Source organism: Lasioglossum baleicum, chromosome 7 (genome assembly GCF_051020765.1).
Source record: "Lasioglossum baleicum chromosome 7, iyLasBale1, whole genome shotgun sequence".
NCBI classification, from domain to species: Eukaryota; Metazoa; Arthropoda; class Insecta; order Hymenoptera; family Halictidae; genus Lasioglossum; species Lasioglossum baleicum.
Genome location: NC_134935.1, coordinates 12,700,209 through 12,723,057, shown reverse-complemented (window position 1 = coordinate 12,723,057; position 22,849 = coordinate 12,700,209). Strand labels below are relative to the sequence as shown.

The 22,849-nt window shown below is 40.5% G+C and overlaps 2 protein-coding genes across 5 annotated transcripts in view; both read left to right on the top strand.

The window, feature by feature from the left end:
* The window catches only part of Atg16 (Autophagy-related 16), a 642,505-nt gene that overhangs the window by 521,045 nt on the left and 98,611 nt on the right, over positions 1–22,849 (top strand). The window lies entirely within an intron of this gene.
* The window catches only part of LOC143210246 (uncharacterized), a 473,171-nt gene extending 450,322 nt beyond the window's left edge, over positions 1–22,849 (top strand). The window contains exon 4 of the mRNA XM_076426928.1: positions 1–22,849. This exon is cut by the window's left edge and continues 81,898 nt beyond it. The gene's annotated coding sequence lies outside the window, so the exon portion shown is untranslated.

Genomic DNA, 22,849 nt, shown 5'->3' with positions numbered 1-22,849 from the left:
ATAAAACCCCGCTTCTCGTACTCCAAATGTTTCACGCCTCATTCTCTACCTTTGAGTTTGAAAGTTTAGACACATTTCGAGATTCTTAAAAAAAGACGACGCTAGAAGTATCAATGAAGAAATATAAATTTTTATAGAAATTATTAACGCGATTTATAAAAGAAATATCTACAGAGTCTTTATTATTTTTGCATTATTTTCTTGCTATTTTTGGTGTTGGTATAATCGTTTTAGTTCGTACGATACTTTGGAGATTTTATCGAAATACAAATATTGTGGGAAGCGTCTGCGAGTCATAAAGTGAGAGAAACAAGTCAACAGATAAAAACACATGAAAAATGTAGACAGTAGTTTCCAGTTGTCATACTGTATCAAGTTTATAAATATTAATTGCGCCGCGGTATTATCTGTCTATAGAAACAAACAGTATCGGTCCACAGATAATATTTGCAAATTGAAAAAGCGAATAATGTGCAAATACGATAACCAAACAGTATCCTTCAGCACGAATACCTGACGATTCTTCAAAATGGGCAGCCCCCGAAAAATGGAATTTTGTTTAAAAGCATTATATTTACACTCTTCCCAGCAATTTATATGGGAGATCGTTTTTACCAGGATGTTTGTACAATATCAGATATTCCTGACGATTTTTCACATTTTCATACTTAGAAATAATTAAAACAACGTCAAAGACTTACCTTCCGCCTGCAACTGCTGGCGTCTGGAAATCCTCTGCCTTTTCTGCACACACAAATTCAGATAAGGTTAGACTTGATACACAAGAACTGCTTTGCACGAAAATAAATATACAAGAGAAGAGGAGAAACACGAGAAAATCTACGAAGTGAAAACTTATGTAAGAACGAAGCACAACCCAAATACTCAGACAGCGTAAGCATCGAATTTAAGACAATTGCTTAGCGATGCGAAAGGACTTGTCTGTAAAAAGCATTTGCAGCGACGTTGACCAAACGTGGTGAGAATATTAATTAAAATACAATGTTCTAGTGTGACAATTCGTAAATTCAGGTCTCTAAAAATACTCTGCTAGTTATGTAATCGTACTGACACGTGACCACGATATGTCAGATAATAAATACAACTTTTTATCAGAAAAATACATCCATTCCTCGAATCAAAAAATTTTTATAGAATCACAAAATCTTTTAAATTGAATTGACCCACAGTGGAGATTGAACTAATTTCTTGATGTCCTATGCAATTACTCTACTTTTAATAAGCGTCGTCGTCTGAACCAATTTTCAAACATTAATTTTCTCTAATTATCTGCCCCTTCTTATGACGCGTTTGCGGAAGAGTTTCAATGAATCGAGTTTGCGGATCCGAGAAGGCAGCCGCCTGCGCATGAGAATGAGGTTACAGAAGAGAAGAAAGTGTTTCGCTAGAAATATTTCGCATGCAATTAATTTTTGCTGTCGCTCACGAATGAATCGCGGAACTAAATTGTCGTGTTGGCTGCGCGAAACAATGCTTCTCGACATTTATTGTATTTGGTGACTACTCGAGCATTGCTTTCTACTTGCGCAGCTAAAATGAACATGTAATTTTCTGCCTCTTGATCCCGTGATATTACTAAGACTGTAGAAGTGCAAACGTCTTCTGTGACGCCCGCTAATTGCAATTCCATTTTTCATGTCTTTGGGACTTGTTTTCTCGATTGGATATCAAACGAGAAAATAATTAACTCTCTGACACGAACATTTATTTTAACATTGAACCGATCCTACGACTTTAAGGCGTCGCTAAAAATTGCTGTTATTTAAAACAATTTTTAGATTACTACGTAAAAATTCAAACTAATTTCTGAAAAAAATGAAAGTTTAATGCACCCATCATAAGGTTTTTTGTATATACTCGTGTTATTCAACAATATTAAACGTACAAATTGCGAAAGGAATTTTTGGGACCAACCTGATATTTAAGAAATTGCTAAAAGTTTAAAATGTGGGCACGAGTAATTATTTATTGATTATTGTTTTAAACCGAGTGGTTTATTTAGCAAATATAATATTGATTTCTCTATGACCGTGTTGTGAGAATTTTCATTCTGAGGAACGTACGATAAAGTAACATTAGAACACAACACGGACTGAACAAAATGCCTGGAATTTCACCGACCAGTCAAGCAAGTCAGTATCAAGAAATTCCTATCCCTCAAAATTAAGAGGGTAAAATTTCACCGTGAAATCTTCGAGCCCAATGCATCAAATCCAACGGGTCCCAGTAGGCGAAGTGCAAGCGGCTTCACCGACACGGGCGCACATTGTGTGCCCCGTTAAATTCTCGGCGTTATCTTTCGATCGGAGTAAATACTTGCAATAGCGGGCATTTATGAGGTGTTCTGGCGAGCGTATAGAGTTTGTCACGGGAAGAAGGAGGAGGGAACGTGTTAATAAAGAGCTCGCGTGCGCGTCGCTGCGCCGCGCCCGTGAAAACGGCGGAGCAGAGAGAAATATGTATAATATACATTTACGTATACGCAGACATATATGTAACTATTACAGATATATATAAAATCTTAATATTCGTTTCTCGAGGCTCGTGCCACGGCGCGGGCGCTAAGAAGCGGCGACTTTAAGAAACGGGCAAGCGATATACATATACGCGCGAAAAGGAGAGAAGGAAACGCCGGTATCGCGGAAGCGTGCGTGAGCGGAGCGCATTTATTGCCGGCGTAAAGTAAAATTACCGCTGCAACTGCTGTTACCGCAGAAGCAGCTTGCTCTTTCTCCTTTCATCTGGCCGTTGGCCGCGCGTAACGCAAAATTCCCATCGTTTTAGCGGCAACTGAAGCGGAACCATTTTCGGTGTGTATCTGCGAAACTGCATAACGGGACCAGACCCCAAGCATTTCCCTCCCGTCTTTCTTCCCGCGCGCCGAGAGGATCGAACGAGATCCTCGCCCTGAATTTCCAACCCGAGCTTCCACTGAAAACGCGCGCTAACGCGTGCCGTAATTTTTCAAACGGCAAATTAGCCGGAGCCCAGTCGCTTTCGCGATTAACTCCGTTTACCCACTCGCCCGATCTCTTTCTCTTTCTGCTTCTTTCTTGCTCGCTGTGCATATCGTGGGATTCTACTGATGAGAACTTTGGCTACTTCGAAGTAGCTTCAGACTCTTTCGAGAATGATGCAGTGAAGTCTTCAGCATAGTGTGATGAGTACTACAAAATTTTTATTCGAGTCGAACGTCCATGATTTTAATTAAACTATGAATTTTATGCATTTATGACAGACATCAGTGGTCGAAAGTTTTAAAATAAAATGAGGATTCAGAGAATTTAAGCATATCAATAAATTGTTTGCAATTTTATAAAATTCTTTAGGAACTTCGGATAAATGAAATACAAGAGTCATACTTATTTCATTATTACCACGCTTATATTAACTAGCCGTGTTGTTGTTGTTGCTTTGTGTCAAATCTTGTAATCGAATTTTACATCTCTTCCAATAGTACAATCTTGCTGAAATTTTGTATACACACTTACTTCCGATGACAATAAAAGTAGAAAATAAAATGTATAAAAAAAACTATTTAAATCAACGCTTATATTAAAATGCACTAAAATGGAAAAAATAATTATTTTCCAGGTTCTCCATGAAATACCGAATCCAGTTAAATGATTAATAATATTTTTCCCCAAAATTTTAAGTAATTAGTTCAAAACTTCTTCTGTTATAAAATTACTGTCGGAATAGATAGATGAATTTAATATAAATTTAAATAAAATCATGCGCTAAACTATATCGACGTAATCTTCGTAGGCGCTCCACGCTTTTATTTTTATAGTCACTAAAGTGATGTGATTTTATTTAAATTTATATAAAATTTTTCTATCTATTCCGACACTAAGTTTATAACAGAAGAAATTTTAATCATTTAACTGGATTCGGTATTTTATGGAGAACCAGGAAAAAAATTATTTTCTCCTTTTTAGTGCATTTTAATATAGGCGTGATTTTTAAAAAGTTTTTTTTACTCAAGGCTATAATTACAATGTTCGTGTATCTTTATCAAAATACCTATTTCCATGAAATATTCTATAACCCCCAGGACGAGGAACACGTTCAATTTACAAACTGAAAAATCCGCATGGTAAAAATGGCGTATATATATCATCAATAGACAGCGGATCTTTATGCAAAATAAAAATGTTTTGCATCGATTGTGGGCAGCAGGAATAACATAAAAATTGATTTCATCCCTTAACGACTTTGTTACATTAAACGCAACATTAGAACATTCCTGAACTTTTTAAATCTTTTACTGGTTTATATTTCACCCAATCAATGCATAAAGATCCGCAGCCTAATCATCAATGATTGTCAGTACACGTATTTTCTTGTGTTAAAAAAATGTGTAAATGCCGTCAAAAAATCTACCAAACATTGACAAAAAATTGTATTCTTTTTAATCAATATTTGAGCATTAAAATAAGCATAGTTAATCGCTAAACATCCATTTCATTTTTGCTCTAGGAATTTATTAGAAACAAAAAGACTATAATTATTGTAGTCTCGAAGAAAATCGGATTAATTACCTAGACTCTAAGACTAAACCTTCTAAACCTAGACTAAAAATTCTATTCAACAGTTGGCCAATCATTAGCAGGATAGCACGTCTGGTGAAAGTGAAATCTAGCGGAAGTGGTTTAGCAGTCGTTGATGAGTGGCAACGGGAGCAGACAGACATGCCGCGGGCCATTTAACGAAACCGTCGAAATCTCCATAGGAGTTGCTCCTCGCAGCTCGTCGTCGTCGTCGCACGGAAACGTATCAATACAAGAATCCTTGGTATCGCATGCTCGCTTGCCGTAGCCGGGGCGATAAGGATAACAGTGGAGTCACGTTAGAGAAATGTAAAACGGGAATCCGCCCACGCCAGCGCAGCGCGCCGCTAAGTTCCCTGTAAATCCGGCTAGGTCAGCGGAACTCGAAACTCTTTTTATTACAAAGAAAGCGGAGAACTTTTGATCGTGAATGCATGCCTATAACGATCTCGCAGCCTTCTTGGCATCGCGATAATTTGATAATCTTCCATTACCGGAAACTGACACGCTTTTACACCATGATTAGTTCAGGTAATAATTAATTGAGGACAATATTATAAAAATCGTCAACTTATTGCTCCATGTCTGCCGATTGAATCCAATGAATGTAGAGTGGAGACGATAGAAAAATTATTGGACCTGCGCTACGGATTGACAATAATTTTTATATGTACACATGAAAAATAGAAATTGTTTGCAACAATTCCAAGTAGACTGTGAATTTTTCTAATAAAATTTTCTGTTTTTTTCTACGACGAGGAATTTTTTGTTCACTGCAAGAAATTGAGTGAAGTCGATGCAGCTTCCACTGAATTAGATGTGGAAATGGGAATTTGCGTATATATATATGCAATGTATATATTGCCAGGGGAGTACGCCGTATGCGGGTACACAATTGACATTCCGTCAATTATGTTTCCTGAATACGATAGTCGCAAGACGAGTACAGAATCCGAAATGCGATAAATTTAGTGGAGGAAGCAACTTGCAGAAATAAGTTTCCCCTGTGCTTTTCATCGAAAACTGAATTTACGGATGCTATGTGTGAACAGCTTTCTTAAATAATCTCCGAGATGGGTCGGTCTGGAATTCAACATTTTTCGAATATTGGAAATGAATTAGACGTTGATTGAATTTTCTTACATAACTGCTGAAATGAAAGCAGGAAAATTGTTGCGAGCTGAACATTTTGTGGAACGAAGATAAAAATACAAATCTAAATTCTTTCGATACTTCCGACAAAATTTTAATCAATTGCAGAGAACTTCGTATCCGAACGAGTCGACATAATTGTCTCGCGGTAATGAGACAGCGCAACGATTCCCACGCGTATAATTACCGAAATTAGCATCGGCGTGGGGCTTCAAATTAATTTCGGATTATAGGACTTAAGTCCTTCAATTCTCCAACACGTCCCTTGGCGTCGAATTTCGCTTCTGTCAAAGAACGACTAATTCCACGAAGAGAGGCAGGTAAAACTTCCATCGAAAATCGAAAGGATAAAATCGTTGGGTGTTCGGGCGCGTCCCCATCGTTCACAAATAATAAAGCGGTGGACAGAACGCTCTCTCGCATTTGTCCCGTCGTGTACCGTTTCCCGAGAAAAATGTGTCAAATTGTCACGAGGGACGAGCGAGGATTAAATATTTGAAAATCCGCGAGAGAACGGACGCGGTCCGAGAGAACGTCGCTCGTGTTTGAAGATCGGGACTCGAAGTGTCCATAAATAATGTTTTGTCTGGTCAGCGTGAGTCAGCGAAACGTTTTCCTGTTGTTTATCCGGGACAACAGGCGCTGTTTAACGGCGAAACATTAAATTTTACGTGGGCGACAGCAGCGCTAGGTTCGCGACAATTTTCGCGGCGGAATGTCAGCGACGCCGGTCGGTCGGTGTATTACACATCTTTTTAACCCCCGACGCTCGGTTTGTACGCTTTGCAAATATTCAAATGGCTCCGCTAATGGACCCTCTTTCCATCCGTGCGCTCCGGTGTTGCATCAAAGTGGCACAACGTAGCCGAGCGCTCCAAAAGGTACATCCATCTTCCCTTGACCCACCCAATGCACTGCCGGGATCCGAAAATTACGGGCTAACGGAAAGTCTCCGCCCGTCTCGTTCCTTCTCCTCTTGCCCCATCCCCTTCTCTTCTTATTCTTCTTCCTCTTCTCCTTCTTGTTACCTTCTTCTTCTGACTCGCTTCGCCCCCTTTCTCACTGTTTCTTGGTTTCCACCATTCTTCCGCGCTGGTCATTGACTTCACCTTGCCCAGGTCCACTGATCGCAACAGAATCGCAATCCGTTTGCGTCCACCTTTTTTTGCATAGCTGAAATCGTACCGCGTCTGCGATTCGCCAGATCAGTGAAATCCGCTTCGGCTTCAGACGAAAACGCAACCCCGTCATCGGACCATATCTAACGCCACTTTGTTGCGCTCGACGTGCATATTTCATAATTTTGAAAATTACGAAAGAAAAGTGTAGGTACAATATGTGGACAAATATTTGAATAGACATTCATTGATGAACTTTACATTTCGTATCGTCATCTAATACAACACCAACACCACCAATACAGCATTCAAAATGTTTCTTCCGTTTCTGACCTTGTCGGTCTTTCATATGATACACATAAAAATATATAGCATTCCATTAAAAAAATTGTAGTTCACCTTCATTTAATTTTATCAAAATGTTGTTTGTAGACCAGCAATCATTTTATCTTATTTTCTGGGACTGCACTTCGTGGGCGGAGGCTCGAATTGCCGCCGATACGTGACCTGTTAATTATCGAATTACTGGTTTTTTCGCGTTGGCGCGTGACTCTCCGAATTAGCGGTGCATCTGTCTGGTCGATCCGACAATGAGGGAAGTGCATTCTTACATCCAGGAAAGCGTACGTCATGCGTAACGAGACTACGTGACGTGACATACGGTATAAAACAGCGCAGCTTACGAATCCGAGGCGTAGCTGGTCTCTCTCTCTCTCTTTCTCTCGCTTTCTCGCTCTCTCTCTCTCTCTGGCGGGCGTCTGAAAACAAATGCTGCGAAGCCTATGAAGTTGTTAGTCACGCTTCTTAGAGTTGTCTGGCTCGTTGACCGCCTCCTTTATTCTCTTCCAGTTCGTTATCGTCGAGTGGCAATTCGACTGTCTTTAATTACGGGTGCCGGGCCGACCTGGCAACCGGCCTGATTGGAAGAAAATTTCACGTTTAAAATTCCTTGTCGCGGATGATTTACGCGGGACCTTCAGGCACCGAAAGAATTCCTTTCAGCTGGAATGCCGAACGTCGGAACTTCTGCTCACCGCATACTCCGTAAATTAAATCGAACGTTGAATTCGATATTCCCTGACTATCGCCTCGGACAGGAAATACCTTATGGATTACCGGTGGTACAGTCCGCTCTCCCAAACTCACCCGGCACCAACGTTTGTAATCCTCTGCGATCGGCTTCTGCTCTTCCCGGAAGAGAGCAATGCGCGCGAGGCGCACCTTCAGGCATCTGAATCCTGCCTCGTACTTACAGACCAGTGATTTGCAATTCCCTATAGTTACCAGGTGTGGACAAAAAGATCAAATCATTTTTATTCTTCCCTTACATTGGCGACGCTCAGGACGTTTCTTTTACTCGAACAGTTCACCGATATTCTTACCGATAAGGGTCTGGCAATAGGGAAGTTACATTCCTCTCTAAATTTTGTTTCGAGGGAGGTACTTCCTCAGTGATTGGTGGATAGAAGCAATACCGGTGTTGATGAAATGTGAAGTTTCAATTCGATTGCATCAGTCTGTCGGATGCTATGGCATACCAACCGTGGAGCGTGGTATAACAAATTTGAAACTCGTTTTCCTTCGCCATCCACATTAGTAAAATTCTTACGGCGCAATTCTCGAATGGTTTACACCGTTTAATAAGTACTTGGGGCAATTTGTTCATACACGTATATGTAGAACAGTTCTTCGGGAATTCCGATTGACTGACTCCGATTAGAATTGTATGAAATACTCCTCACAGCACTTCGAGGATTTATGAGAATCATTAAAAGATAAGCACTGTAGAAGACCACAGAGCATTAGCCTCTCGTTTTTCCTGAACTGTTTAAAGTAATTTTTTCCAAGACAGGATGCGGAACCTGTTTCATGAATCACCTTAACGAAGGTACAAATAAATAAGAATGCCAGCGATTTTCATACTCGCACAGATGGTAACATTTAGCTCCATTTATATCAATTTTCCTGAACACATTTTTAGTGACACTTTATCTAGATCTTGTGACCGATTAAACAAGCTTCGATTGATATTAATCGCCAGAGAAACGTTGGATTTAAACGGATTTTGTCAAATGGGCGGTCAAGGTGTTAACAGGTTAGAAGAGCGGTGAATTTTCAAGAAGATTACCGAATCGATCGCCATTCTCGATCCCGATGCGGACGTAATGCTCGGTTTTCATTCGGCCTAAGACTACCTTCGGCTTTCTGCACGCGTCGCGCATTTATCACCAAGCTACAGTCCCTCTAATTGGATGCCAATAATTTTTATGTTTCACGTCGGAGAATAACTTGTGGAACCGGGAGATAATGAAGAATAGCTCTAGGAACAGGGGCCACGGGGATTGCTAACCCTAGATAGAATTCCACTTGACCCCAGAAACCCCTCCGTGTCAATTTATTATCCTCTTTGCGTCAATATCAATATGTTACCGCGATTGGTTTATCACCGATATAAAATAGTATTATTCTGACCAGTGAATTACTTCCCGCTGTTATCCAAATTGTCCTTGTTATTCCCGACAACGGGATAGTGTGCAGCTAGAAAATATGTTCAAATATCACCTCGATATATGCAGAGGACTTGCAGATCTTTAATTTTGTTTCATTAAATCTGAGAAAAGTGTAGCCTATTTTTACCACGCTTATATTATCTTGCCGAGTTGTCGTTGTATGCGTCAAATCTTGTAATCGAATTTTAAACCACTTCCCGATGAGCTAGAAATTTGAAACTTTAAACATAGCTCAGAACTGGATGACTGAATTGGATAAAATTAAAAAAAAAACTGTGAGTCTACGAGAAAAGAAATTTTAATATTAATCATCGCGTTCAGCGATCCCCACTCCGCGCGCTAGCGCTCCCTACTCCACAACGCGTTCCCACTCCGACTCATCCCCACTCCACTGCCCCACTTCGCACCGAAGGAGCTCAGTGTGGTGTTACGTTCATTCAATTCCATTTCGGACAATTTCGGACTCCATCAAGAGACGGCGTCTCTCGGAGTCATCCCCTTATTCTATCTTGCGTATTTCCATATCTTGCGTTTCTATATATATCTTACTATTTCATACCAATATTACTATATCTTGCGTTCCATTTAAAAAAGACTAAAAAGTAGAACATATTTTAAAAACCACGCTTATATTAAAATGCACTGAAATGGAGAAAATAATATTTTTAGACATTAATGACTATAAATAAAAGCGTGGAGCGCCCACAAAGATTACGTCAATATAGTTTAGCGCTCCACGCTTTTATTTATAGTCACTAATGTCTAAAAATATTATTTTCTCCTTTTTAGTGCATTTTAATGTAAGCGTGACACCGATATAAAATATTTAAGATCAGAAATTTAAGACAAAGTATGAAAGAACGTACATTATTAAGGATCATGAGAGACCAAGAATTTTATGGGAACTACATTGAAGCGCTCCAAAGCAGATAACAAAGGATTCTAGCTGAAAAAAAATAGAATTATAAGCGCATTCCAGCAGAGTTTTCAAAATTAATTATGTAGCTTCGTGTCTAAAATGAACACTTTCTACAGAAAATGTCTTTTAAGAGAGAAGTACTGCCGATGTTTTCCGCGAACTTCAAGGAATTTTATATGTCATCTTGTAAGATATATTTTCCGCATCACTCTCCGTCGTTCATTTGCAAGTATCAAAATTTCGCAGTACTGAAAAACAAGTTTCAAGGAAGCGCATCATTCTATCAATGAAACAACTTTCAATCTGCTTTAAGTGTTCGAATTACGCTTCTTGCAGCTGGCTCGCGGAAGGATGTTTCCTGACATTTACGACGCTATTAAGAAACTCAGTTTTGAAGACACGTCATATCCCGTAAGCTCGGTAAAAGGATGTTGCACATTCTTAGCTTGTTCGTGTATACTGATCATCCCTGCAAACTTGGAATTTGTTGAATATTGATACATCCATCAAGAAAATCCATTAACTACATATCAAACATTTTGCATTTCGTTGTTCTACTATCCTGTAAAAAAAGAGTATGAATACTTTGTTAATGCACCCACTGTGAGGCGTCATTTCATCTTTGCCGTATTTTCCATTAAAATCGTTATTAAAATTACCATTCACCTTGTATATCGTAGCGTACTTTAACATTAAAATAAATATTACAAAATGTGAAATGGATGTCATTTTTACTATCTGTGAATGCTGACGGGTATTAAAAAATGTGAAATAAATCTTCATTATCTGTGTTATAAAATTGTTATGCAATTTGTGTTTGATTGCCATTGAGTGTTTTCCATTCATGCAAATAAAAGTAGTTACACCACGATATTTTATATATTTTAATGGAAACTGTTAAAAAAATCACTGTTCAGAATTATTCCCTGAGGCGAGTCCAGCAATATGAAAAATGCTATGAATATATCAAACTGAAGTCTTGTGAAAAATTTAATAATAAAAAAAAATTCTATACAGTGGACCATACATGAGAATTATAGATACAATTTATGGATTTGTTCATAACATTTGTACACAGTATCGTTCTACAAGTTCGAATAAATCCTCAGCCAAGTAAAGTCGATACACTAGACCACACATACAAATTATGAATACAATTTATTGGTGTGTCAACAGCATTTATACAAAACATCGTTCCACGCTGTTAAGATAAATCCGCAAGTGAAAACTCACACGAGGGAATTCGCTAATTAAGAACGCCGCTTCTACGCTCGGCTATAATAAAGTCCCCATAAAACGAAATCGAGTAAACAGCATAATCTCGTAGTAGCACTTTCGCGGTCAACAGTATGTAACACAGAGCTCTCAGTGGTCGCAGCCGATAAGAGTTTATTCTCGCCATAAAATTTTCATACTTTCACAGTTTACTTACATGCCGGCAAGTTCTCGGGTGGATTGAATTATTAGCTATTCCACTGTGTGGATGATGTACATAAGGCTGTGGAGAGGTTCGAAGGAGGAAGTACGAGAGGAAGGTGAAGGACTTCGAGGAGGGCGGTTACGCGAGTAAAGTAATCGATTCCGTGCTTGCGGAATCTCCGGAGCAAAGTCCGACCGTCGCGCGTTACGGGACTCTCTCTCGCCTCTCGATTACGCGATGTGAACAACCTTCGTCTATTGGAGCTGATGTAAGTATTACATGCTCGTTAGCGGCGGAACGCGAACGTGAACGTGAACGGGAGTGTGAACGTGAACGTGAATGTGAACGTGAACGCGCGCAGCTGTGCGTCGCATTGTGCTGTTACAAGCGCGGATGAACCTTGAGGGAAGTGTCGATGCCATTCTTCCTGCTCGCGTTACCGGAAAGATTCGAAAAACCGCGATAGCATTCGAACCGCGATATATGTATTGTGTTTGAAAATTATACCGTTCCGTGATACATACTTACATACATCTGCTAGCGCCGCCACTAGAACGATTCAATTACAGCTAACTCTCGCATAACCGGGCTACTTTGTTCCGATGATATCTGACGCGGAGTTACGTAAATCGCGTTAGCTGCCACGTAATTAAAGGAACGGAGCCAACACCCGTTAAGAACATTCTTTCCGCGAAATAGACAAGCATTTGCTGATTTCGGTGTACAGTTAATATTCGATCTAAGAAAACGGGAACTGCACGATCTAAGGAAAACAAATATCCCTTCCACTGCGGGGCATTCCCCGCGAGGGGTCAAGCCATGTAAAAAAATTATTTTTTTAACTTCATAAAAGTAGAAAAAATGTATATATCCAAATTTTTAGCCATTCCTTTTATAGAATATACCTAAAAAAAATTAATTTGTTGAAAAATTTCTCATGGATGCGTCTTTTCAATCTTAATAATTATTTCGAGATTTGTTAGCGCGTTTCAAAGTATGATTTTTTACGTGTTTTACGAAGTACCCGTATGATTTTTAACTAATCCGAATTAACGCCTAGGCACCACATAGGTTTCAAATTTAAATGAAAGAGGTGGAGATATTTTTGAGCTGCAGGAAATTTTTAAGCAATGAGTTTTAAAATGTAGAATTTCAAAGAAATGACAGGTGTAAACATGTTATTCGAATTTTAAATATCACGAAAAGTTTCAACAATTTTTTTTAACCTTTTCAGATGCATTTCCTGGAAACTTTTGTACAATTCAGAAATATGGTCGGGCTTGTTTTCCATTTGGATTTAAAATTAAAGAGGGCGGGTGGGATTACTACAGAACGCGATGCTGGAACTCATGTTATTTAGATAGAATTAAAAATTATACGATTTTTATATGTTCAAAGTAGCAAGGTAGTAAATGTCGAAACCTGAAGATTGCTATCTTGTTATAAAAGGAAAATTTTACAAAGCCTTATAAAACTGTGTTAATTTTTCAGTATAAATGCACAAATATCTTAATGCAGAAATTATTCAAGAAAGAGAATATGAATATTTTTTCGTATGTATTCTAAAGAACGTATCAAGTGAAAGGATAAAAATCGGAAAGTTTCAAGACCGTATTACCCATGGAGTCCCCGTTGTTTAAATACCGTGTTATACGAGAGTTCGTATAATATTTTCGTAACGCGATAACGTCAGATAGCGAGGTCGTCCAGAAAAACCGTAAGTCCTCGAAACGGATGTTTTGTCATTATATCCCCCAACAGTTCTTTAATTGTGCTCGGGAACCAGCTTCCGGACGTTGTTGTTCCCTCGATGATGGCGATATCGAGTCCGCGTCCACGGACCGTAGAAAACTTCAAGGCAGTATTTCGGCTACACAGGAAACCGCGAGCAACACTCACGGAATTAATTAACCTGATCGTATGTAGGATTAAACTGCGGATATTATTAAGCTTATGATATCTGTTTCTGAGCGTTGCCCGCGCGCGGTTGTTCTCCGCGTTCGGCCTTATTTGCATCGGTATTATTTGCTCCCCTGGGACGCCGATCCAATTAGCCACGTTCGCTTTTCCGCAAAAACGATCGTTCCCGTAACGTATGTCCTTTCTTCTACCGACTGAGATCATCCTGTTTCCGAATTAATCGAACGACCCAGAGATACTACGTCTGTATCTCGAACACGTTTCGGATGTGTTTGTCGCGGAAGCCGTGAGGAACATCTTAATTTAAAATTACTGTGTTTCTGGCCACCAACTCGTTCACATCCTTTACAACTCGAAAATGATCTTCGTTTCCTGTATTTAAAATTCCGTGTTCTCACAAGCGATAAACAGGAAATGTATCACCTTTCACAGACTTCCTCCTCTTTTTAAGATACTACAATGTATGGTTAAGGATTCCTCAATAAGTTTGTTCACAGAACAAGTTCGTTTGTTTCAGGAACAGGATCGAATCGTTTATTTTCAGATTATTATACTAGAAAAAGATTTTTAAGCGATGGTCTTCCATATGCAGTACAGTCTTAATCTGAGAAAAACCCTCGGGTCCGTGCTGTTTCTTAGATCGTGTAGTTTCTACTATTTTTTGGGAACTCTTAATTTACGATTCTTCCTTAAAATAAGAAAACTTTAGATCATGTAGAATTCCTCTTAAAAAGTTTGATGGCGAAATTAATTTCAATATTCGAAAACGACTGCTGCTCTGAACCATTTAGAGCTTATTTATCGGCACATCGAGCGGAATAATAAAGACTTGTGTTCCAGTAAATAGCCGCGATAGGATCGGAATTCCAGCAGCTATATTAGAACAAAGTAACGCTGATCATGAGATGTCGCTCTTGGCGCAGAGTATATCTGATGCGAAGCGATTCCTTGAACTACCAACAGTATCAAAGATGATCGCTTGGCAAGTCAGTGCTCGAGAGCACGGTACGAAACCGTAAAACCATTCTCCACCGTGCCACTGGTATCAATATCATCGATTGCCGAGCCACATTTCAAAGAATCTGTTTCTTTCGTCGATTACACACATTCTCGGTTAATAATTAGGGAACGTTTTCTCCTTTTTTCTGTTTATTTTTCGTGTAGATCGAGATTCGCGATCATTACTTCGTCGAAAAGAATCTGGAGTTGAATTAAGAAATTCGATACGGCGGTAAATTGCTGCATTCTTTGCCGCGCGAGTTCGACCAATGGGAAATGGATTTCTTTGCTCTCTCATTCCACGTTATTAATTTTGTTCGCTTGGGGCGGTGCGTGTTACCGTCACGTCTTTGATGTCTTTATAGGATGACAGATAAATATTCGCTGTGTATCGTTATTAGCGTTCGATGCACTGTCCCCGAGAGATTTATGTTTTTCGCCGCGGGCCGGATTATACAATTAATTTGCCAATACTCGCGTTGGTAATTTAAGGACTGCTCCTTTACGCTGATCCTGCTCGCTGCCAGGCCTTTTATTGTCTCGTGATACGGTACTTTTTGTTAATCAAGTGGTCAGGTAATTGCAGCTTCTGTATTCAGGTAATCGGAACCTCCCATTGAACAGCTGGTATTTATATAATTTTTAAATCTGTGACACTTTGTTATGCTCATTTCGGATTTTCTTGATAAGAAAATATTATTCAACAATTTAATATTATACAATTTTGTAATTGTCAGCCATCTCTTCATGTACTCTCGAACTGACTAGATAAAGAGATAATTATAAAAAGTAATAACGGAATTTGTACCGAGGAATCTTTGTAGAATAATTTGTTAAGATTTGAAGACCATGTTTCGTTGCCCCAACAGCCGGTGCATCACATTGCATTTCCGTGTTTTCCGAATGAAATACTCCGAGACGAAGCAATAACGCCTCATTCCCCGTTTAATCCCCGCATAATGTTCCCCACTGTCAAATTGTAATCGCAAATCTCCGGATAACCCGAATGAATGCGGTTTTCATTAATAATTTATACGCTAATAGATGCGTGCATTCTTTACGCCCGTTCTATCGCAATTAATCACCGACTTTTAATTCTTCCGGGGATTATGATCCGGCTAGTCCCAACTAGTGAGCAAAGCATGTCATTTACCAATGGCAGACATTAATCCTATTTTTAACGATTCCGACGAGACACTGCTATGTGACCTTGCGAGGCTGGTCGGTGAACTATCAACTTAATAGTAGGATTATTGCTTTCGATTGCTGTGTTGTCTATTCAGAATTTGTTAACGTTCCTCGTGCCATCATTTTCCAAAATGCGACAAACATAGGGTAAATCCATTTTTACTTGTATTTGTGACATGAAAAGACAAATAATTAAAGGAAAATTAAAAAGGCTAACCGAATATATAAAATTATTAGGTGAAGAAAAGCGTAAATTTTCACTGAAAAAATACGTGAAGATTAAAAATGCTAACCCAATACAGCAAATTACAATGATAAAGAAAAATAAATATTGCAGGACGCAAAACACAAAATTCGCGAAATTTCATGCAAGAGGCCCCGAAAGATTAAAGGACAATTTGCAGACATCATAGGGAAAAATAAATCTCATTAGACCAAGAGCACAAAGTTCACGACTGTTCTCTGAAGAATCCTGAGAAAGGCCGACGACTTCGGATGGTCCCCGAAGGAAGCAGTCATAAACTCGCGAAGTCCCCACGACACATCCCGGAAGCACGTGACACCCGATCGTTCCACGCCGAATCCTTTCCGCGCAGTCCAATCTAAACCCGTGGAGCGTGCGAAATATGCTCGGACTCGGTCGCAGAAACCGGCGACCATTCCCAATGAATCAAAGTGTACAAGGCCCCGCGATGGGGGGAGGAGGGGGAGGGGAATGATTAAAAGAGTTCCGAGCTCATAAGCAATCACTGAACCGCGAACAAATCTTCTATTCCCTTTCCGAGGAGGCCCCGGTCTCTCTGACGAACCACCTACGATCTATAGGGCTAACGGTGCTAACGGCAATTAATTTCGCTCCGTCCACGTGGCACTCCCATTCTAGCCCGGAGTGTCTTCAATTACACACCGTCTGCGAACCGGCCGATGGTGGTGAGGAAGCCTACACTTTCGTCGGGGAAAAAACGGTCCGTGCGCGTACACGCACGAGGTCCACGCTTACAATGCGTGTTAGGGGGAGGGGGTATGGAGGAGGAGGCGCACGCACCGTATTGTAGATACGTCCTGTAAAATCCTGCTGTAAAACGGATGTTCACCTCCCCAGAGCGCATAATTTTTCGAGGGAACCGACGGAGAACGGCGCGGGAGGGGCGCGAACCTGAGGAAGTCAACCAGAAAGGAACACGACGCGGAGTTGGCAGAAGAGAGATGATCGCTAAAGCGGGACAAAGACGAAGAGAAAGATGAAGAGAGGGAACCAGGAAAAGACCGAGACAGTTGCGAAGGATGAGAGCGGCGAAGAAGGGAGACCATTGTATCACGACGAAGACGGTACAGCAGAAGAAGAAGAAGAAGAGGAAACGAGAAGCAAGACGGTTCGCGCTTCCATGAGAGCGACCAGACTTCGGATAGGTGTACCCACGGGTCTATTAACCGTTCGCAAACAATGATCTAGAAGCGGAAGTGCTCCCCACTCCCGTTCGTCGACGCGGTCTTATCACAATTCCAGTCTAGCTCGGAGACGAGGACCGGCGAACGCTGAAGCAGGACCGAGAGCTCCGACCAGTAGATAAGGGTATTCAAGGGGAGTGTGTTCTCTTTCGAGTGTCCTCCTAATTGAGCGGCTTGTACGATCAGTACGCGCGCGTTCCCGCATCCGCAGCAACACAATTTTCAGATGAACGCGAGAGATCCGACGATTATCGCGTTATACCAATGGGAATTCGCCACCCACCGCCGCCTAATTGATGTCCGGAGCGGCTCCCGCCGTTCTGATTTACAGACAGACATCTTTTCTCAGGCGAGCAGGCCGAATTCCTCAGCTATGCTCCTTCTGAAGACCGTTCCGAGGAAGTCAAACGGAAAGTGTATGTTCTGCGCGGTGTGCTACTTTTCATTGTGCGCGTATTCATTTTTTGCTAGGTTGTTTCTTCAAGTTTGTTCACAGTAGAACTTCCGAGCTCTAAACGTGACTGATTTATAATAATAATAGAATTTAATTTATTCAGATTTCATAGGATTTTTATGATAACATGTACTTGAATAAAACAGTACACCCAAAAAGGTTGATGAAAAATTGAAGATCAAAAGTTCATTTCAACAATTCAGAGGTTTCATGAAAATGCAGTTTCTCAGGAAAATATTTCATTAATTTCAGGAATTGATTAACTACAATTATGAGGTGACGTCCACAATAAAGTTATTTTCATGTTCTAAAACCATCTTTCAGACAGTTTTGAATCAAGAAGAAAAATTTAGAGAATTTAGAGAATTCGACAGAAATGGTGTTTCAAGAAATGTAACGAAAGAAATTACATTTTCATTTGCCTAGTTCTTGAAAGAGCTAGGGGGTCTGCATTGATGTAATTACGCGAGTACACGGGTTGCAGCGTTAAACACATATTTCAATGGATAATCGATCCTCGTAGAGTCGAAATTCACGTTTCCCAAATTTCTCGCGAATCATACATCATCGTCAATGTACTCGCCTGTCTACAAGACGGTCGGGGTCTGACGGAACACGTAACTGTCGGGAGAGCCAGCCTCGAAGTGCCACTTGGGCACACTGATTAACGTTGCGGTTCTTCCCTTGATGATTTCTTCAAACGCGAAAGTATTTAGCCCTGCCACTTCCTGAGGTCTTTCTCGGGCCAATCATATCTTCACTCGTCAGTTTTTCTGACCGCCAATTCCAAGCATAATCTTAGCTCGTTTAAAACCCGCAAAATATTCCGCGAAAATGGCAAATTAAAATGTCCGGGAACAGCTAAATTGATTTCTATATGCAATTACTCTTTTGTCATTTAAATTGATTTTATATTTGTTGCCAAAATAAATTTTAAATTGAGTCCACTACACATTTTCTCTTATTTTAAATCGCTATAAAATTCTGTTCGGTTGTCAATATTTAAGATATTTATTTAGACATTTAGTTATTTAATTCTACTAAATATTATTTCACTTTTACGAATTTTTTTTTTTTGCCCAGGAGGTGATATGTTCTGTAAAACTTTTTCCAATTTCTGCGGCGGCGTACAGATTTCCAGGAAAGACAATTATCAACTGCCGGGTTGGAAACACAATATTATAGAGTTTAACGGCGTTGCTGAAAAAGTGGCAGCTGCGAAGAAACTGGGTGCCGGTAAAAAGTCGCTTCGGGAAGAGTCGCGAAACTCCGTGAAAATTGAAGCAACAGCTGTGCGTATTTGCGGGATCGTTGGCTTCACCTTGCCGCAAGGTCGTGTTCAAACGCGTTCCCATCATCTGTCTCGAATGTCAGAAAGAATGGTGGCGCGCCACCACCACCGGCTCTGTCGTCGGAAAGGATACCAGTACGAAATCGTTCGCGTGTAAAGAGCCACATGTTTAACTTCGTTAGCTTTAATTTATTGGACGACACAGAGGAGACTCGCGCGAGCCGCGCCGGGGTTTGAAACCATAATCGTATTTATAGTCGCGAAATCAATGAAACAGTCTGAACGAGACGTATTTAATAAACATAAAATAAAAGCAACGAGGACATCCACCGCGTACGTGAAACAAGATACATTAAGATGCGCAATGATACATCGATGAATATTCGAGGTGACTGCACGTTGGACACTTTAACGTAATTGACGTAGAACGACCATTCGAGCAATCGACCATTTCGGAAAAATACGGACGCCGTTTCTGCTCGATTTCTGCAGATTTAAATCGATGTTTCAGAAACGTGAACTGGAATATAAACCTATATAACTTATATAAATCTCGGTAAGATGTGTTTCAAATAAATTTTTGGGATTTTTTGTAATCATTAGGTCCATTCGGAATGATAGTAATATTTTCAAAGTAAAGAAAATATTCCTGCTTAATTCTTAAATAGTATTCTATAATAGAAATTAAAAATCTTAATTATTTACAAAATGGTGACATTTTATTCAGCTATTAATTACTTACATGAATAGCGAATTCTGTTCTTCAGTTGCCAAAAAATGGCCAGAAGAGGAACTGGGAATTCTTTCGCCTTGCGTGGTGCATATTCGCAGGAAGCCAACGAGACTGATGACGTCGAATTATTATTTTCTTACGTTCTAATGACAGGTTTCTCGTCGGTAAGTTTTATTGCTACACGGAAATGATTCGAATGAGCAACGTCACTTCCTCCGGTGGAGAAGGGCTCCGTAGAAGAGGAGAGCAACAATTCTGCGAGAAATAGCGACAATATTATTCCGATTTTGTTCGCAGCCGAAGGCCTTCTACGTAGGTACGCACATGGCTGTACCGTTATAACAGCGAGGCGGTGATAATCCTCCCAGCTGGCTTGTGACGTTCGATTCTAAGCTCGCGGGTTTATCTTTACATTTCATCAAACACCTTTTCCGAGAAACCGTATTCGCAGGAAGCCGATGTTTGCAGAGCGAATTATGCGCCGCAACACTTTTTTCCCTTGCTTTCCCGCGGCTGCCGGCCGGGTTTGTGAGGATCACTAGCGGTTCTAAGGCTACGCCTTCCATAGTTGGCGAAATTATGTCCAACATACCTGCTGCTCCGAATAGGCGCGATTCTTCGCCCGACACAACATTCTCATATCATAAACTAATTTTGCTAGACATCATCTTAGAACCTCTTTTACTTTTTAACTTGACGAAAATTGAATTTTTCGGAAACGAAATTAAAATAATTGTACATGCACATTTTGCAGCAACTACATTAAGAATCGCAAGAACAACGCACCAAATGCATGGAAGCAATTAAAATCTAGAGACGAATAAAGATTAAGAGATCGTAGGGAAAGTCGTGAGGAGCCCCGTTTCATAAATTTCGCAAAAATCAATTTCGCCATAAAAAGCGACTTTATGGCAGCGTTAATGCGCCATTTGTCCTCGCTCGGGATGCATCCGGACGCTCGGTGGCGGTGTAAAATAATAATGCTGGAATAACGATGGTAAATATGTGAAATAATTTGCGGTTTTTGTGATGTCACCGATCGAATGGTTCGCCTGTGATAGGAAAGGTAAGGAGGCTGAAGTAAAAGGACGCTATAGAGGAGAAAGATGAGAGAACACTGCATGTCCCGCCGTCTACCTGCAATGTAGGTAGGCTTGCTAACGAGTCCACGGTCATCTTTTCCCCTTTCGTTTTTCACCTGCGCGTCTACTTTATCGCCACCATAGCCGTCAGACTAATACCCCCCGCATGATGAAGAATATGTAGCAAGACTGTAAGTTTGGTATCGCTAATGTGATCAGGAGTATACACGGGGCGAAACGTCGCGTTTGGTGGCCGGCATGTGAAAAAGGATCATGCCACGGGGAAATGAGATTCGAAGATACTATGTTAACGTTCCACGGAGAAATAAAGCCGACAGAACTATTGCGTCTCTGACGAGACACCGTGCGTATCAAATAGAGAATGCGTAAATAGAAGAACGCGGCACCGGAGGAAGCTGTACTTCACAGAGAGATGCACGTTGCAACTTCGAGCCCTGCCATCTGCATTTACCTACCCTACCGCCAACTTGTCTAGTCGAGAGGTTGAAACTATGTATTCATTCGTGTGCAGATAAGAACGGGATCGCTCGATTTGAATCTTATTAGAGGAAGACATATCGGGTATAAACGAGTCTGCGAACGGTTCTGGACGCGGCGAGAAATTATTCGGCTCACGCAAACGCATCGCGGTGCATATAATTCTTGCTCGGCGCTCGAATGCAATATTTCCTGGCTGTGCTCATTGGGCATTAGCGGATTTTATTGCAAAAATGAATGACCCGGGAACACGTCCGAACAAGTTCTATTCCTGTTTCTTGTAATTAATGCAGAACGTTTTTATATTTGTGTGTGAAGATCTGCAGTTTATTATTTATCTTGTTCATCTGTATGCAAATTTCCATTTGCACAATTTTCTTTCATTGATAAGTTTGTTGGAAACATCAAATATGTTCCTCGTTAACTACTCGACATTCGGGTTCCCTCCAAAGATTCTCGAAACGCCACTAATAACCAATTACACCTGATGCAGCCACAAATAAAATCTAAAAAGCAGCAGAAAGACCTCGTTAAAGCTATCAAGAGATTCCTAAAAGGTTTAACTGCACCGAAAAATAAGAGCTCCTCTAAAAACATGCCACAAATATTAAATTTAAATTCATATTTTCACATTTGAGCCGCTCATCAATGAATAAAACCATCTGAAAATGCAATGAAGATACGTCTTGTGCACAAAGTGTTAATCAAGTTGGTCTGAGAACTTTAATTGTTGCTCTCGTAAAAGAATCGTAAAACAGGAACACGAGAACGATGATACCGCCACAGGGAGGATAAAGATCTCCGGCGAGTATAGTGATGCAGAATTGGAGCACACGTTCCGAACAGAAGCGGTCTCCGCTTATTCCGAGACTATTTTCTGTCCGGAATAGGTTCGCACTCCTGATAAACTGGAAGATGCAGGGGGAAACGGAGTCGTCGGAATTCTTTTTTCATAAACAGCAGCAGGCGCACTTGCCCGAGGAAATTTACACACAAAGGGAACGCGTTTGTGTTTGATAGAAATGCATTAGCATGCGGAAAGCCGAACGCGCGAACTTGTGCGTTTTGATTCTGCTTGTTGCAGCACACGATCGGAGCGGCGCGGCGCATCGCTGAATCCGATTATTCTTAAAGAGTCGCGCGTTCCCTTGGTACTAATTAATCACCTCGACGATGTGAAGTCGATTCCCCGCGTTCAAACAGAATCCGAGTCTTGCGAAAATCCGAAGTAGAGACTGCGTTTTACAGGAAGCGCGGTGGAAACGCCGAGAGGAAATAGATCTGATCAGTTTTAATTTAAACGAGAGATAACAAGTAATTTACGGTACACTTATGTTACCGAGGTAACTGTACAGCGACTGTGCGACGCTGAGACCAGGAACGAGATTCCCAATCGAATTCGGATATTGCAATTGCGTTTCCTAGGTAGATAAATGTAATTAGTAGGCGGCGGATTTTATGCGATGTAAAGATGCGTGCCAATTATACGAAGAAGGAGTTCTCTCTCTCTCTCTCTCTCTCTCTCTCTCTCTCTCTGTGTGT